At 46.9% G+C, this 16577-nt stretch overlaps 1 long non-coding RNA gene across 1 annotated transcript; it reads right to left on the bottom strand.

Annotated features, from left to right (window-relative positions):
* Positions 1-5317: 5317 nt before the first annotated feature.
* LOC310702939 lies at positions 5318-9773 on the bottom strand. Its single transcript, XR_014523815.1, has 3 exons — positions 9435-9773; positions 6932-7058; positions 5318-5484 (listed from the first exon to the last, which is right to left on the bottom strand). It is a non-coding gene; the product is annotated as an uncharacterized lncRNA (long non-coding RNA).
* Between the last annotated feature and the right edge of the window lie 6804 nt (positions 9774-16577).

Here is a 16577-nt window from a genome sequence, read left to right on the forward strand (position 1 = left end):
CTTAAAGAAGGTTGGTTGTGGAAAACACCCCCAGCAGGGTTGAAACAGAGCAAGACAAAAACAGCAACAGCGGTGCTGCTCCTGCTGGTAGTGTTATGCTGAATCCTTTTCCTAAAATGATACTTTTTCTGTACTCAGTCCAGAGGTGCAAGGGATAGCCAGTCCTTGGGGATTGTGACACCCTCGTCTGCTGAAAGCATGTGGGATGCAAACTGAAACTATGGCAGTGTGGTCAGCTCAACGTATTATTGCATTTGTTACATAGGGAACTGGAGGATTTCAAAGGCAGGTTGTTCCCCCCCTGAGCTCAGAAGAGGCAAGAGGAAAACCTCAAAGGTCCGTGGCCACATGCCTGAGGGAGAACGGTTGGCAAGCTCCAGGAGAGTAACAAAAATAAAATAAAATGAAGCATGTCTCTTGCAGGGACTGTTGGTCTTGAGCTTCCAGCTCCAGTCACTTCGAACCAACCACTCCCTTCTAGGAATGGCTGAATCTGTCAATTCTGGGTTGTTGTTGCTGCTGCTGCTATTATTACTATTACTATTACTATTACTATTACTATTACTATTACTATTACTATTACTATTACTATTATTAATAATATTATTATTATTACAATGGTACCTCTGGTTAAGTACTTAATTAGTTCTGGAGGTCAGGTTCTTAACCTGAAACTGTTCTTAACCTGAAGCAGCACTTTATCTAATGGGGCCTCCCGCTGCTGCTGTGCTGCCGCTGCACAATTTCTGTTCTCATCCTGAAGCAAAGTTCTTAACCCGAGGTACTATTTCTGTGTTAGCGGAGTCTGTAACCTGAAGCGTATGTAACCCGAGGTACCACTGTATTATTATAGGTAAGGTAAAGGGACTTTGACCATTAGGTCCAGTCGTGGCCGACTCTGGGGTTGCAGCGCTCATCTCGCTTTATCGGCCAAGGGAGCCGGCGTACAGCTTCCGGGTCATGTGGCCAGCATGACTAAGCCGCTTCTGGCGAACCAGAGCAGCACACAGAAACACCGTTTACCTTCCTGCCGGAGCAGTACCTATTTATCTACTTGCACTTTGATGTGCTTTCGAACTGCTAGGTTGGCAGGAGCAGGGACCGAGCAACGGGAGCTCACCCCGTCGCGGGGATTTGAACTGCTGACCTTCCGATCGGCAAGTCCTAGGCTCTGTGGTTTAACCCACAGCGCCACCCGCGCCCCACTGTATTATTATACTGCCCATCAAAAGATCTCAGGGCAGTTCACAGACTAAAGTACAAGATAAAACACACTAAACAATTAAACCAAAACAACAAAACAATAACTCTCCCCCACTTTGCCAGTCTAAAGTTTGGTTTTCCACATCAATTCAGGGAGATGTCGCTTTTGCTGGTAGCTGCTCCTTTAGAAATTGCCAGTGCTTTTTTTCTGGGGGTACACATACCCCTAAACATTTTGTGAATCAAAGTTTGGCCTCGTTGCGGGGCAGAAGTTCAATATGAGTAGGGAAATCAGAGTAACCCTAAACATTTTTAAAGAAAAAAATACTGGAAATTGCTAAATATTGGCGTTCTGCAACAGGCTTTTCAATAGGCTCATGGCAGTCTGTTACTCTGGCTGAGGAAATGACCTGCCAAGGCAGGGTGGCCAGAGTCAAGATGAATCTTTTATCCTTCTACAACACCTGACATATGTGGGGTATGAAACACAGAACAGTCAAATACAACATTCCTAGAGTGGAAATGTTCTGACATGAAGAGGGATGTTTGTCCAGCCAGTATATAAACTTCCTGTTTCCTCCTGTGCTGGGACAAACTTTCTCTACATGTGATCAGAGGTGGGCGTGATCTTACCTGTGCAGAGACATCACCTTGTCAACAAAGATCCATATACTTAAAGTTATGGTTTTCCAAGTAGTGATGTATGGAAGTGAGAGCTGGACCATAAAGAAGGCTGATCGCCGAAGAATTGATGCTTTTGAATTATGGTGCTGGAGGAGACTCTTGAGAGTCCCATGGACTACAATAATATCAAACCTATCCATTCTGAAGGAAATCAGCCCTGAATGCTCACTGGAAGGACAGATCCTGAAGCTGAGGCTCCCATACTTTGGCCACCTCATGAGATGAGAAGACTCCCTGGAAAAGACCCTGATGTTGGGAAAGATGGAGGGCACAAGGAGAAGGGGACAACAGAGGACGAGATGGTTGGGCAGTGTTCTTGAAGCTGCTAACATGAGTCTGACCAAACTGCAGGAGGCAGTGGAAGACAGGAGTGCCTGATGTGCTCTGGTCCATGGGGTTACAAAGAGTCGGACACAACTAAACGACTAAACAACAACAACATGCTTTTTCCCAAGAAGGGACAGCCTGGCTGTTATTTTTTTTTATTGTACAGTGGTACCTCGGGTTACATACGCTTCAGGTTACAGACTCCGCTAACCCAGAAATTGTACTTCGGGTTAAGAACTTTGCTTCAGGATGAGAACAGAAATCGTGCCCCAGCGGTGTGGCAGCAGCAGGAGGCCCCATTAGCTAAAGTGGTGCTTCAGGTTAAGAACAGTTTCAGGTTAGGAATGGACCTCCGGAACGAATTAAGTATGTAACCAGAGGTACCCCTGTACTTTAAATTATGTTCATGTGAAAAAGCAATAAAATGCTTTCAATAAAATCCGGCCAAGTTCTTCCCGAATTTGCTGTGATTTTTGCAGTTATCCTAATGTCCACCAGATGGCAATGTCCTGCTTTTCAAGGGAAGCACATTCCTCATCTGAGACCTGGTCAGTGAACTGGCTGGTTCATGCCTGTGAAATTAACCTGGATGCATTGCCTTTTAGATCTGGGTTGGTATGTAGACATGCTGCACTGTGAGATGAAGTTATGACTGTCAGGGTCTTTCAAGGTTTAAGCTTAGATCTAACAACACACTTTTTCCTGGGGTTCTCTGGCCATTGAAATTTAGAGGAAAGCTGCAGAAAGTTAAGAGATAAGATGAATTTCCTGCTGTTTCTCAGAATTTTTTTTTGTTGCATCTCTATCCGTTCCCTTCCCTGGCTTACAATCCTTAGCTTTCTCTCACCTGCCGAACTCCCTTCCTACAAAACTGGCTTCCCAGTTCCCTGAGCTCAGGGCTACTGCATCAAATGTTCAGTTGCAGAAGTGCAGTACAGTTTAGACAGGTTGGATATATTACACCAATCAGCTTCGTTGGACTGGTCATGTTGTGCGGATGCCTGGTTATCGTCTTCCAAAGCAACTACAGTACTCTATTCCGAACTTAAAAATGGAAAGCGTAATGCTGGTGGTCAACAAAAGAGGTTCAAAGACTCTCTCAAGGCAAATCTAAAAAGAAATGTAGGATAAACACCGACAACTGGGAAAAAGGCAGACTTGGCAAATCCACACCGTGATCAATTCCCACTCAGAAACCTATGTCCCCACCATGGAAGGACTTGTGGATCCAGAATTGGCCTCCACAGTCACATACAGATTCACTGTTAATACCGTGTTTATGGAAGACAATCTTACTTGACTATGAGTGATCGCCAAGGAAGAAAGAAGAATTACGCCAATCATGGCTGCCAGTTAGATTCTGGGCCCAATTCAAAGTGCTGGCTTTGACCTATAAAGCCTTGAATGGCTCAGGACTGCAATACCTCAAGGATCAACTCTCTACATATTAACCCACCTGAACCCTGAGATCATTATCTGAGGCTCTTCTTTGTGTGCCTCCTCCACAACAGGCCCAGAGGGTGGCAACACAAGAATGGGCCTTTTTTGTGGTGGCTCCCTGTTCGTGGAATGGAGGCTTGCTTGGCACCATCATGACCTATCTCTAGGCGACAGGTAGAAATGTTCCCCTATAACCAGGCCTTTGGCCTTTAACTACCTGTGACCTTTTAGAAGTGGGTGGGATGTTTTTAATGTATTTCTTTTTTCCTCTTGGTTTCAGTGTGGGCTCTTTGTTTGTAAGTTGCTTTGGGTTGCTCTGGGCAAGATAATGTAACTTGCAAATTTAATAAACCAGCCAGGCAACCAACCAAACAAACAAACATAGTAACATAATTCACAAAAAAAAAATGTTGCAGTGTGGAGGGCTGTGTTGGAAGTGCACCAGCAGGGATCATTCAGTTTGTAAGTTAAGAGTTAATTCTGCTAGTGTTAAAGTCAACTAGCCAAAAGGAAGAAAGGAGATGTTGCTTAGCAGTCAGGCAGAGTGGCATGATCTTCCCCAAAGATTGGGGGAGTTTTTCCTCTTTATAATTGGCTGTATGTCTCCCTGCTATGTACAAGGCCTGAAATAATAAAGATGAAACTTTCCTGTCCCTTTCTCCTCAAATTAAGTGATGCTTTTGCTCAGTTTCTTTAGTAAAGTGTTATCAGGGCTCTTGACTCCACCTCTGTTATTTAAATGACTTTGTTAACAGGCTTCTGTTCAGGATTCCAGGAACTCCATTCCATTCCCTCTACCTTTCTCGCCCCGACCTGGCCACAGTGATCCATGCGACGGTCACCTCCAGGCTTGACTACTGTAATTCGCTCTACGCGGGGCTGCCCTTGAAGCTGTCCCAGAAACTCCAGTGGGTGCAGAATGCTGCAGCGAGGCTCCTCACAGGGTCTCTGCCATGGGAGCATATTCACCCAGTGCTTTTCCAGTTGCACTGGCTCCCGGTGGAGTACAGGGTCAGATTTAAGGTGCTGCTTTTGACCTTTAAAGCCCTTCACGGCCTAGGACCCTCGTACCTACGGGACCGCCTCTCCCGGTATGCCCCACGGAGAGCCTCAAGGTCCATAAATAGCAACAGCCTAGTGGTCCCGGGCCCTAAGGAAGTTAGATTAGCTTCAACCAGAGCCAGGGACTTTTCAGCACTGGCTCCGGCCTGGTGGAACCCTCTGCCTCATGAGACCAGGGCCCTGCAGGATCTGATTTCTTTCCGCAGGGCCTGTAAGACAGAGTTGCTCCACCTGGCCTTTGGCTTGGAGCCAATTTGATTCCCTCCCTCTCTTTCTTTTTTCTTTCCCTTTCTCCTCCTGCGATGAGGCTACATCTTAATATTTTAAATGTTGTATTTTATTTTTGTTTTTAAGTTGTAATCATTCAACATGTTTTTATTATTGCTTGTTAGCCGCCCTGAGCCTGGCCTTGGCTGGGGAGGGCGGGGTATAAATAATAATAATAATAATAATAATAATAATAATAATAATAATAATAATAATAATTACCTTGGTTTTCCATCCTCCACAACCCCATGTTTGGAGAAAGGCAGGATGCAAAACCATTTAAAGGAAAGAAGAAGCAAAACAAACCAAATGGGATTTCTATGCAACCTTATTTTATTGAAAGTGAGAAGCAATATCCTTTTGGATCTGCAAAGTGCAGCAGAGCTTGATGAAGGCCCATGAAGACTGATGTCAAAGAAGGAGCATCTGGTGGCAACGGCGAGTTATGGCGACGCAGCTTCTCAGATTCCAAACCCTCAGCTGGGCATTCAGCCCAAAAACCTGTGTTTGGATAGGATAACAAGAACAGCGACAACAATATGACCATTTGAACATCTTCCCAGAAAAAGAATGAAGTCAGATTAAGAAAGCCAAAGGGGGAATTGCTCCAACACTGAAAGCTGAACTCAGTTGGTTACAGCATGCTGCTGACAAAGTGGGGGAGAGATATCCCCATATGGGACAGCTGTATATTCCTGCCTTGCAGAGGGTCAGACTAGATGAGTCCCTTCAAACTCTGCAGTTCTATGATTGACCATGTAGAAGGCAGCACCCATGGCATTGTGGGAGAAATGTCCCTTGCAGGTGCAATATGAAGGAGGCTCACACGAAGTCCCCAATTGCTCAGACTTCATTCAGCGATGCATTACCAGACAAAGAATCTGCAAGAGCATTTCTATTATGCACACTAAAGTAAAGGGTAAAGGGACCCCTGACCATTAGGTCCAGTCGTGGCCAACTCTGGGGTTGCGGCGCTCATCTCGCTTTATTGGCCGAGGGAGCCAGCATACAGCTTCCAGGTCATGTGGCCAGCATGACTAAGCCGCTTCTGGCAAACCAGAGCAGCGCACGGAAACGCCGTTTACCTTCCCGCTGGAGTGGTACTTATTTATCTACTTGCACTTTGACGTGCTTTCGAATTACTAGGTTGGCAGGAGCAGGGACTGAGCAATGGGAGCTCACCCCGTTGTGGGGATTCGAACCGCCGACCTTCTGATCGGCAAGCCCTAGGCTCTGTGGTTTAACCCACAGCACCACCCGCGTCCCTGTATGCACACTATGCACACTATGAAGGACAAAAATGTCAGCTTAGCTTTTTTATCATTTCCCCAACCACCTTCTGGCACCCTACTGTGATGAGATAATCAGTCGGGACAACCTCCTCAGACCCACGGAAACAATATGCATGATCAACTTGTTCTAAGTAATGGCTGTAATACAGCGGTGTCCACACTTTTTTCAAAGAGGGCCAGATTTGATGAAGTGAACTTGCACGAGGGCTGACCGAAGTGGTTGACCTTTTTTTAGGATTGAAGTTGTTGAACTTTTGGGGGGATTTCCAGGAGATAAACTGCCACAGGAGCTGGATTAAACCAACCAGCGGGCAAATTAGGCCCCTGGGCCGGACTTTGGACATGCCTGCTCTAATGCTAAACTGCTGTTGTACTTTCGTCCCAAGGAATGACAAACCAGCTGGTATTGTTATTTTAAATTATGTTAATTATGTGTGGAAATGCAATAAAATGTATTCTAAAAAAGAAAGAAAGAAAGAAAAGAATTTGCCTGGATGAGGAGCTGGTACTATGCCACCATTTTGCTTTCAAACTCTTCCTATTATGGAACCAGGACAACTGCAGTGGGCACCTAAACCTCTCTTTTAAAAGCCTCGCATGGAATCTGTCCTGGTTGAGCTTAAAGGACGCCACCCTGGCAGAATTTTCTTTCTTACCATTTACAGCATCTGCTGCCATTCTTGCATATTCCGATTTGTCTCATTGGACGGCGGCAATAGCTATAATTGCAGTGGCCTCCATTAAGTACGCATCTAAGGTTTTCATCAGGCACATTGGCGAGTCCTACAGAAATGGAAAGAGGTAGAAATTCACCAAGAGATAGAAAAGTTTTTCGCCGTCTCTCATAACATAAGAACTCACGGACTTCCTTTTTTCGTCTTCTTTTCTTTCTTTATTTAAACATAGTCCATAACAACTCATACAAACCAACCAACCAACCCACCACCATTGACAATTTAATTATCAAAATTAAACTCCTTTCCCCTTACACAAAGAAAACATAACATAAAAATAAAAGACTTCCTTTAGCCTGTAAATGGTCTCCTTATTTACATCTTGTAGACTGTTTCTTTTATATGTGATTATTACAATTTTTCCTAATTATGACTTAAAAAACTGCAAAGTCTCCTGTAGAAATTAATCGAAACAAGTCCAGGTGTATATTTGGGGGCACTGTTTGGTAAAGTATTCTCTGCATTTCCCCCATTCTTTTTGAAATTCTTGTCTAGGTCTCCCAACGATGCTGAAGGATGGAATGTCCTGCTGTATAGTCACAGAGCTGTGACAAGTAGAAATTTCCCCATTTACTTTTATTTGAAAGAAAATTCATACCCTCCAACATTTCTCCGAAGAAAATAGGGAAACCCAATCCGTAATGAAAATAATAATAATTTTATTATTCATACCCCGTCTATCTGACTGGCTTGTCCTAGCCACTGTGGGCGGCTTCCAACATATATGAAAACAGAATAAAACATTAAACATTGAAAAACTTCCCTATACAGGGCTGCCTTCAGATGTCTTCTAAAGGTTGTTTAATTACATATCTCCTTGGCTCCGGGGTTGCATAACTCCATACCCTCCAACACTTCTCCAATGGAAATAGGGACATCCTAAGGAAAAGCGGGACATTTTAGGATCAAATCAGAAACCATGAAGGCTTCTGTAAATCCAGAACTGTTCCTGGAAAACAGGGACACTTGGAGAGTCTGGAAGTCTTGATGCATTAGCCTTTAAAGGCTACTGCGGACAACCTGAATCTTGCTAGTTGAGGTTGTGTTGCCATGGCTTTGCTACACCTAAATAAATATCTCATATGACTGACAGTTGGAGTCTGGGTTTTATGGGCTGTCCAGGCAGAACCCACAGAGTGTTGGTGTATTGAACCCCAATATTTCCCCAATGATTTAGCATGCCTGCTTTTAGTCTCTCAATCATCTAGGGGGCTCATCTGGCATTTCACACCACCAGACTCCAACCGTCAGTCAAAGAAGAAATTCATTAAATCACTGCAAGACCAGAGCGATGCAATCTCAATAGCTGGCAGCTAGACTGGTGACTGGGAGCAGCTGCCGTAAACACATAACACTGGTCTCGAAAGACCTACATTGGCTCCCAATATGTTTCCGAGCACAATTCAAAGTGTTGGTGCTAACCTTTAAAGCCCTAAACGGCCTCGGTCCAGTGTACCTGAAGGAGCGTCTCCACCCCCCATTGCTCTGCCTGGACACTGAGGTCCAGCTCTGAGGGCCTTCTGGTGGTTCCCTCACTGTGAGAAGCAAAGTTACAGGGAACCAGGCAGAGGACCTTTTTGGTAGTGGTGCCCGCCCTGTGGAATGCCCTCCCATCAGATGTCAAATAAACTAACAACTATTTGACGTCATCTGAAGGCAGCCCTATTTAGGGAAGTTTTTAATGACCGATGTTTTAATGTATTTTTAATCTTTGTTGGAAACCGCCCAGAGTTTTTGGGGAAACCCAGCTAGATGGATGGGATAGAAATAAATTATTATATTTATTATTATTCCTTCTACTAGCTTAATCAAAAACATTTGTATTAGGAGAAAATAGCATTAAAGCGCTGTGGAATTTTCATGAGGATGTTAAAAATTTGCAAGCTGATATGGAAAACTGAACTAAAGTTTGGGGGTGGGGGAGAGAAACCAAAATTGACCAATTTGTCCGTCCCTAATGGTCAGGGGACGCGGGTGGTGCTATGGGTTAAACCACAGAGACTAGGACTTGCTGATCAGAAGGTTGGTGGTTCGAATCCCCATGATGCGGTGAGCTCCTGTTGCTCGGTCCCTGCTCCTGCCAACCTAGCAGTTCTAAAGCACATCAAAGTGCAAGTAGATAAATAGGTACCGCTCCAGCGGGAAGGTAAACGGCGTTTCCGTGCACTGCTCTGGTTCGCCAGAAGCGGCTTAGTCATGCTGGCCACATGACCTGGAAGCTGTACGCCGGCTCCCTCCGCCAATAAAGCGAGATGAGCGCCGCAACCCCAGAGTCAGTCACAACTGGACCTAATGGTCAGGGGTCCCTTTACCTTTACCTTTAATGGTCAGGGATGATGAGCACTGGAGTCTAGCAGGAGTGATTTCTGCTTTGGAGTTTGCATTTAAGTTTTCTAGCTGTTGCACAGGTCCACTTATTCCTTACCTGGAGAAGCCAGAGCTATGGTCAAGAGGGCAGAGAAGATGAGATGGAGGAGCTTCATGACACCCCAGAAGGTTGACTCCCTCTGTGTGAGAAACCAGCACGGCTGCAGTGGAGGAGAGTGACAACAATGGTGGGGACACTCAGAGTCCTTCCAAAGGTCTGCATTTATAAGCCTCCGGGGAAATTGTGAAAGCCTGGACAATCAGTTAACAGAAGATGGCAGGAAGGATTTTGAAAGCCTAACCATGCTCTCTCTTAGCTTAGAAGGGGGTTGCAGGAAACCTTGAACGATCTTGGAGACTCAAAGGAAGAGGTGTTGCCAAATTTACCAGGCAAGGAAACCAGAGGCACATCAAGGCTGTCAGTATTCTTGCAGGATGCGTTCAAACCCTGCTGCCCAGAATTCGACACAGTATTCCAGGTGCATAGCAACTCATCTCTGGTAGGTCTCGCCTCCATGAAGCAGTTGCTGAGACTGAAGGTCCTCAACTCCCCACAGCTGCCTAAGTCCTCTGCTCTCCAGGGTTTTTTCCAAGCAACCAGAGACTGCGCCTGTACATCGCCAATCTCTCCTTCGCCCTTTTCATGCCTCTTCTGGTTCTGGGAGACAATTGGGGAGGAGAGAGAGATACCCATGGCTCTTCACCAGCTTCTTGGTCTCCCTCCTCTCCTACTTTAGCTTCTGCCTCTGATTCTCTAACACATACATTTCAGCTTCTGTCACTTCCCACTCTGCTCCCTCTTCTCCTTCTGACCACCCATCATTGTCCCATTACAAATTCCCTGGGCTCTGAGGCTTCTTCCCTTGGGGTCCTCCAGTTAGTTCCTCCCACCATGCCTCTGCTTCCAACCAGGCCATGACATCTGCATTATAAAAAAGCCATCATGATAATTGTGCTTTGCCTTTGCTTCAGCATTTAAGCATTGCAACTCAAACTCACTCCACTAGGTGCTCCCCTTTCCTTGTAAAATGCCCATCTCCTTCCAGAATGAAGGGAATTTGAAGAGGGGAGGGAAAACATTTGATTTAAGTCTTCACAGTGGGTGAAAAGCTGAAAAGCACCCCAAATCAATGGAGACTGAGTCCTATCAGTATCTATGTGGCCCACACAGAGTCTTAGATCTGTTGCAGATTTAATCTTTTGTTCCTGGAAAGCACTTCTTGAGAAACTGGTTTCATTTTGAACATAATGGCTCTGCATTACCTCATGGTGTGGCCATTGGAAAACAGAGGGAAAGAGTTCTGGAAATGGGTGTGTGGGTGTGCATATTCACACCTGCCCAAGGGTGTTGGGGTTAGGCAAATACCAATTTCACAAGTCTGTTTGCCTTCTTTGGCTGGCGAATTTGGAGGTGGGCCCCGGGACCTCCCCTGTGAACTGGCAACCAATCAGAGACCGGATCGTCTGATTGCCGCGAGATTGGCCAGTAGCCGCAGGACTTTCAGGGCGGTCCCCTGGGCATGGGACCAACTGCCCAATGGTGTTCTGGGCTTGCTTGGACATTCGGCCTCTTTGAGGTAAGCTTAGATCATGGTTGGAGGGGATGTTGTAGCCCCTGACTGCCCTTCCTTGGGTAATGGTATCCCAAAGGATCCAGAAGGAGTGACTCCTGTCTGATGCCCAGATGGGGGCTAGGGCCAGACCACTCCTCCAATGGGAACCCCTTAGGAGACACCCTGATTTGATGGAGGTCATAGGGCATACCTTCCGGTTGGCTTTACCCTTAGTGTCACTGCCAGCAGACGGGCTGAAATGACATAGTAAAGGGACCCCTGACCATTAGGTCCAGTCGTGGCCGACTCTGGGGTTGCAGTGCTCATCTCGCTTTATTGGCCGAGGGAGCCGGCGTACAGCTTCGGGGTCATGTGGCCAGCATGACTAAGCCGCTTCTGGAGAACCAGAGCAGTGCACGGAAACGCCATTTACCTTCCTGCCAGAGCGGTACCTCTTTATCTACTTGCATTTTGACATGCTTTCGAACTGTTAGGTTGGCAGGAGCAGGGACCGAGCAACGGGAGCTCACCCCGTCGCAGGGATTCGAACCGCCGACCTTCTGATCGGCAAGTCCTAGGCTCTGTGGTTTAACCCACAGCGCCACCCGTGTCCCTGGAACGACATACACGGCTGCTTATCCCAATGCCTTTGGCAAAACCTTCACATCTGTAACAATAAAATTGTTATTTGATCCCATAAAACCAATATTCTGTGTACTGTCTAGCCAGTGTGGTGTAGTGGTTAAGAGCGGTAGTCACGTAATCTGGGGAACCGGGTTCGTGTCTCCGCTCCTCCACATGCAGCTGCTGGGTGACCTTGGGCCAGTCACACTTCTTTGAAGTCTCTCAGCCCCACTCACCTCACAGAGTGTTTGTTGTGGGGGAGGAAGGGAAAGGAGAATGTTAGCCGCTTTGAGACTCCTGAAGGGGAGTGAAAGGCGGGATATCAAATCCAAACTCTTCTTCTTCTTCTTCTTCTATTGAAACCTTAGGGAATGGGGGTGGAAATTTGGGGAGAGTGGAGAGTGGAAGCTGTGTACAGTCTAGTGTTTTAAGCCTTAGGGAATGGGGGGCAGTCATGGGGCCTTGACACACAATCACCACTTGCTGCATGGAGGAAAAGGTGTGGGGCAGTCTAATCAAGGGGAGGGTTTTCAAATGTGCATCGAGTAACCACACTTGTGATCTCAAATTAAGGTAAAAAGCTAAAGGAGCCCTGGATGGTTACGTCCAGTCAAAGGCGACTATGGGGTGTGGCTCTCATCTTGCTTTTAGGCCGAGGGAGCTGGTGTTTGTCCACAGACAGATTTCCAGGTCATGTGGCCAGTAGGACTAAACTGCTTCTGGCACTACGGGACACCATGACGGAAGCCACAGCACATGGAAATGCCATTTACCGTCCCGCTGCAGCAGTACCTGTTTATCTACTTGAACTGGTGTGCTTTCGAACTGCTACGTTGGCAGGAGCTGGGACAGAGCAACGGGAGCTCACCCTGTAGCGGGGATTCAAACCACCCACTTTCTGATCGGCAAGCCCAAGAGGCTCAGTGGTTTAGACCACAGCATGTTGAGAACAAGTATAAAGGTTCTGGACTGAAAAAAATGGCACCTAATGAATATGCCACCTGGTTGTTTGTGGGGCCATGAAAGAAAGTGATAACTTCACATGTGCCATTGAATGATAACTTCACATGTGCCAGAACGTTGCATTTTTATGGTTTTAACTGTTGGGAAGAATTATGGCTAAAACTGTGTGCTGGTCCCGGGGGGAAGGTTACTGTTACCATAGTCAAAGTTCAGTCCTGAGTCACTAGCCTGGAGATAGTCCACAAAGTGCGAGGTGAGGTCCGAAACAGGGAGCCGGGCGGGGACAGGAACACTCGAAGATCAGAAGCAGGAAGCCGGGCGGGGAACAGGAACACTGGAGGAACAGGACTGGATGCTGGCCGAAACAGCTCTTCAATGACGACGTTGCTCCCGCAACCTGGGACCGGGCTGACTGACCTTTATCTTCTCTAAGGCCAGGGGCGGTCCCGGACCCCAGGAGCCCCGCCTCTCCTGGCCTTAAGGCGAGCACTCCTCCTGGGAGAAACCAGTTCCCTTCGCCTCTCTCCCCTAAGCCTCTGCAGTTCAGGAGAGGCTGAAGGGTTACTGGGCCCCGGGGAAGGCTCACCTGTAGACACTGAGTCCTCAAGCACCTCTGAGGTCAGAATGGTTTCACCTGGTGCCTGCTCCTGAGGATCTGGCACAGGTGCAGGCTCCTCAGAATCTAGGCCTTGCCCCAGTTCAGCCGGCCCTGGAAGCGGGGACTCCTGTGCCGGCTGGGATTCCTCCGGTTCACTCTCAGAATTGGAATCCCAGGCCATCACAAACTGGATGGGTGGGTGGAGTGGAAGAGAGGGCAGGGGAAATACCTCCACTCAGTTTAACTGAGTTGGCATCTATCTGCCTCGGAAGACAATGGAGGAGTGTGCCTTTGTGAGTGAGGTCAGGCTGATGGATAGCTGCAGCACCTGCTGTGGTTGTGGAGACTGATGCAGGAGAGACATGTTTTGTTGCAGCTGGGGCAGATGAAGGCGTCCAGTTGTGCATTTGCAAATGCACCATGGCTTTTCTCCTCTCTGCACTGGAACCCCCTGGGATCTCAGTACCACTTGGAAGAGGTTGGGGTTGGTTAGCCACCTTTGTAACAGTATTGCTGATGAGCTGAGCCTTCCCGATGTGTCAGGGCAGGTGGGGTGGGAAGAGAGAACCTTCTGTACCTTAAGCAAGAGCTTTGCTACATGCGTCCGTTGGAAGGTGTTGAAACCTTGGCGCGACACAACTATACATTTGTGTTTCAGTACCCTGAGGTAGAAAACTCCAGTCCATGCTTGGAAAACAAAGAACAGGTTTTGAAACTGCAGAGACCAGAGTTGAGTACCTGCAAAGAGGCAGGCCTCTCCTTTTGCAGAAAGCTGTCTAACGAATTTTAGAAAGTCGGTTTCTGCAGGGAAATAAGAAACATTCATGAACCCCTGAAATAGTATTTCGTAAGGCAAAAGCATATGCAATCATTTAGGGCTGCCATAGCTGGGTTTTGTCCGTTGAAAACGGCGTCCGGGTGGAATTTTAGAAGATTGGTTAAGATGTCTGGGGAAACCCGGGAGTATCGGAAGTCTTGAATTTTAATTTATTTATTTTTTTGCAAATTTCTGTAACGATAGCTAAAGTACTTTGTAGAAAAATACTTTTGTGACCGGATTTTCACTTCTTGAGATATGACAACCCTCCAATCATTAGAAATCATCAGATGGTTAAAATAAGGTAGATTAAGTCCGTAGCTTCTTGGGACCCGTATACTTGAAGGATACTGTATTTTTCGCTCTATAACACGCACCCGACCATAACACGCACATAGTTTTTTGAGGAGGAAAATCCATAGGCATGCCACCCGTAGGCATTCCCTCCATAACACGCACAGACATTTCCCCTTACTTTCTAGGAGGAAAAAAGTGAGTGTTATGGTGCAAAAAATACGGTAATCTTTCTCGCACATGCACGCTTGTCCATTTTGATCTGCAGAAGCTGCTCTTTACTTGTAAGTAATCATTCTTTCAGCGGGGCAGCTCCTACACTCTCAAGCTCCCCGCCTATTTATGATTCCTTGAAAGTGCAGAATGACTGGTCTCTTGCAATTGTCACATTGCCATTTCCGCAGATCAAAACGGTCAAGTAGGCGTATGTGGAGCAAAGGTGGTCCTTCAAGTAAACTGGGCTGAAGAGAAACCAGCAGGAGAACACTTCAGTCTCCCAGGACATTCTATACAAGATCTCAAAGTAGTTGTCTTATTACAAAAGAATTTCAGAAATAGACTGGAAAGAGAAGTTGTTGAATTGCAACTTATTTCCAGACTTAAAACCATGGAGAGACCTGGTCTGAATAGAGACATTGGATTCTTATCTCATACATGATAAAGCTATTTTTGGCCATCTCATCCCTTGCTTTTTTCCTGTAAGACCAATCGCAGTCATTAACAGTTGTCAACTGGTTTACCACACCTACCAGCCAATCACCCATTCCCACCACCCTTCTGAGTAATGCCCCTCCACACCCTCTCACTATATATAAGGGTCTGGTGACTTCTGTTTCAGTGTATCTGAAGAAGTGTGCATGCACACGAAAGCTCATACCAAGAACAAACTTAGTTGGCCTCTAAGGTGTTACTGGAACGATTTATTATTATTATTTTTTTTAAAAAATTGTTTGGTCTGAAGAGGTTAAGGGAATAATAATAATAATAATAATAATAATAATTTCATTATTTGTAGCCTATCCATCTGACTGCAAAAGTGCAGGTACATTTAAATGTATGCAATTCTGGTCTCTGCAGTTTCAAAGCCTGCTCTTTGTTTTCCAAGCATGGACTTTCCCATTTTGGGCCTCAATGTACTGAAAAGTAAGGTTTTTTTGTGTCGTTCTGAGCTTAAGTACAGAAAATACAGTACACACACACACACACACACACACATGCACACGCACACACACACACTGCTTCCTTTTAGGGAACTTTTGCACTTGCGGGGGCGCAATTAGTGCCAGCACCGTCCGTTAAGAGTTTAGGTGTAATCTTCGACACCTCCCTTTCCATGGCGGCGCAGATTGCAGCTATAACAAAGGCGGCATTTTTCCATCTCCGCCAAGCTAAGCAGTTGGCTCCTTACCTCTCTCGCCCTGACCTAGCCACTGTGATCCAAGCGACGGTCACCTCTAGACTGGATTATTGTAACTCGCTCTACGTGGGGCTGCCCTTGAGACTGACCCAGAAACTCCAGCGGGTGCAGAATGCCGCAGCGAGACTCCTTACGGGGTCCTCGCTGCGAGATCACATTCACTTGGTGCTATACCAGCTGCACTGGCTCCCGGTGGAGTACAGGATCAGGTTTAAGGTGCTGGTTTTAACCTTTAAAGCCCTATACGGCCTAGGACCCTCGTACCTACGGGACCGCCTCTCCTGGTATGTCCCACAGAGGAACTTACGGTCTTCAAACAAAAACACCCTGAAGGTCCCAGGCCACAGAGAGGTTAGGCTGGCCTCAACCAGAGCCAGGGCTTTTTCGCCTATGGCTCCGATCTGGTGGAACGCTCTGTCACAAGAGACTAGGGCCCTGCGGGACTTGACATCTTTCCGCAGGGCCTGCAAGACAGAGCTGTTCCACCAGGCCTTTGGTCAGGGCACAGCCTGACTCCCTCCACACACCAAGGAGTGGCGGGATGACAGTCCCCCCCCAAGCACCACCCTCTGTCCCCGACCAGAGAGAAACGAGCGCAGCCATTGAAGGACTGTGCCCTGAATCCCCACGTCGGCGAGGCGGTGGTCCAGAAGTTCGTGATCGACCATGTCGAAAGCTGCTGACAGATCTAGAAGAATCAGCAGCCCCGACCCGCCTCGATCCAGCTGTCTACGAAGATCATCTGTTAGGGCGACCAGAGCCGTCTCGGTCCCATGGCCAGCGCGGAAGCCGGACTGGAATGGATCCAGAGCCGATGTTTCATCCAGAAACCTACCAAGCTGTTCAGCAACCGCTCTCTCAATCACCTTACCCAGGAATGGAAGATTCGAAACTGGGCGGTAATTGGATAGATCTAAGGGATCTAATGATGTTTT

This window comes from Podarcis liolepis, assembly GCF_965112155.1.
Source record: "Podarcis liolepis genome assembly, chromosome: 3".
In the NCBI taxonomy this organism is placed as follows: domain Eukaryota; kingdom Metazoa; phylum Chordata; class Lepidosauria; order Squamata; family Lacertidae; genus Podarcis; species Podarcis liolepis.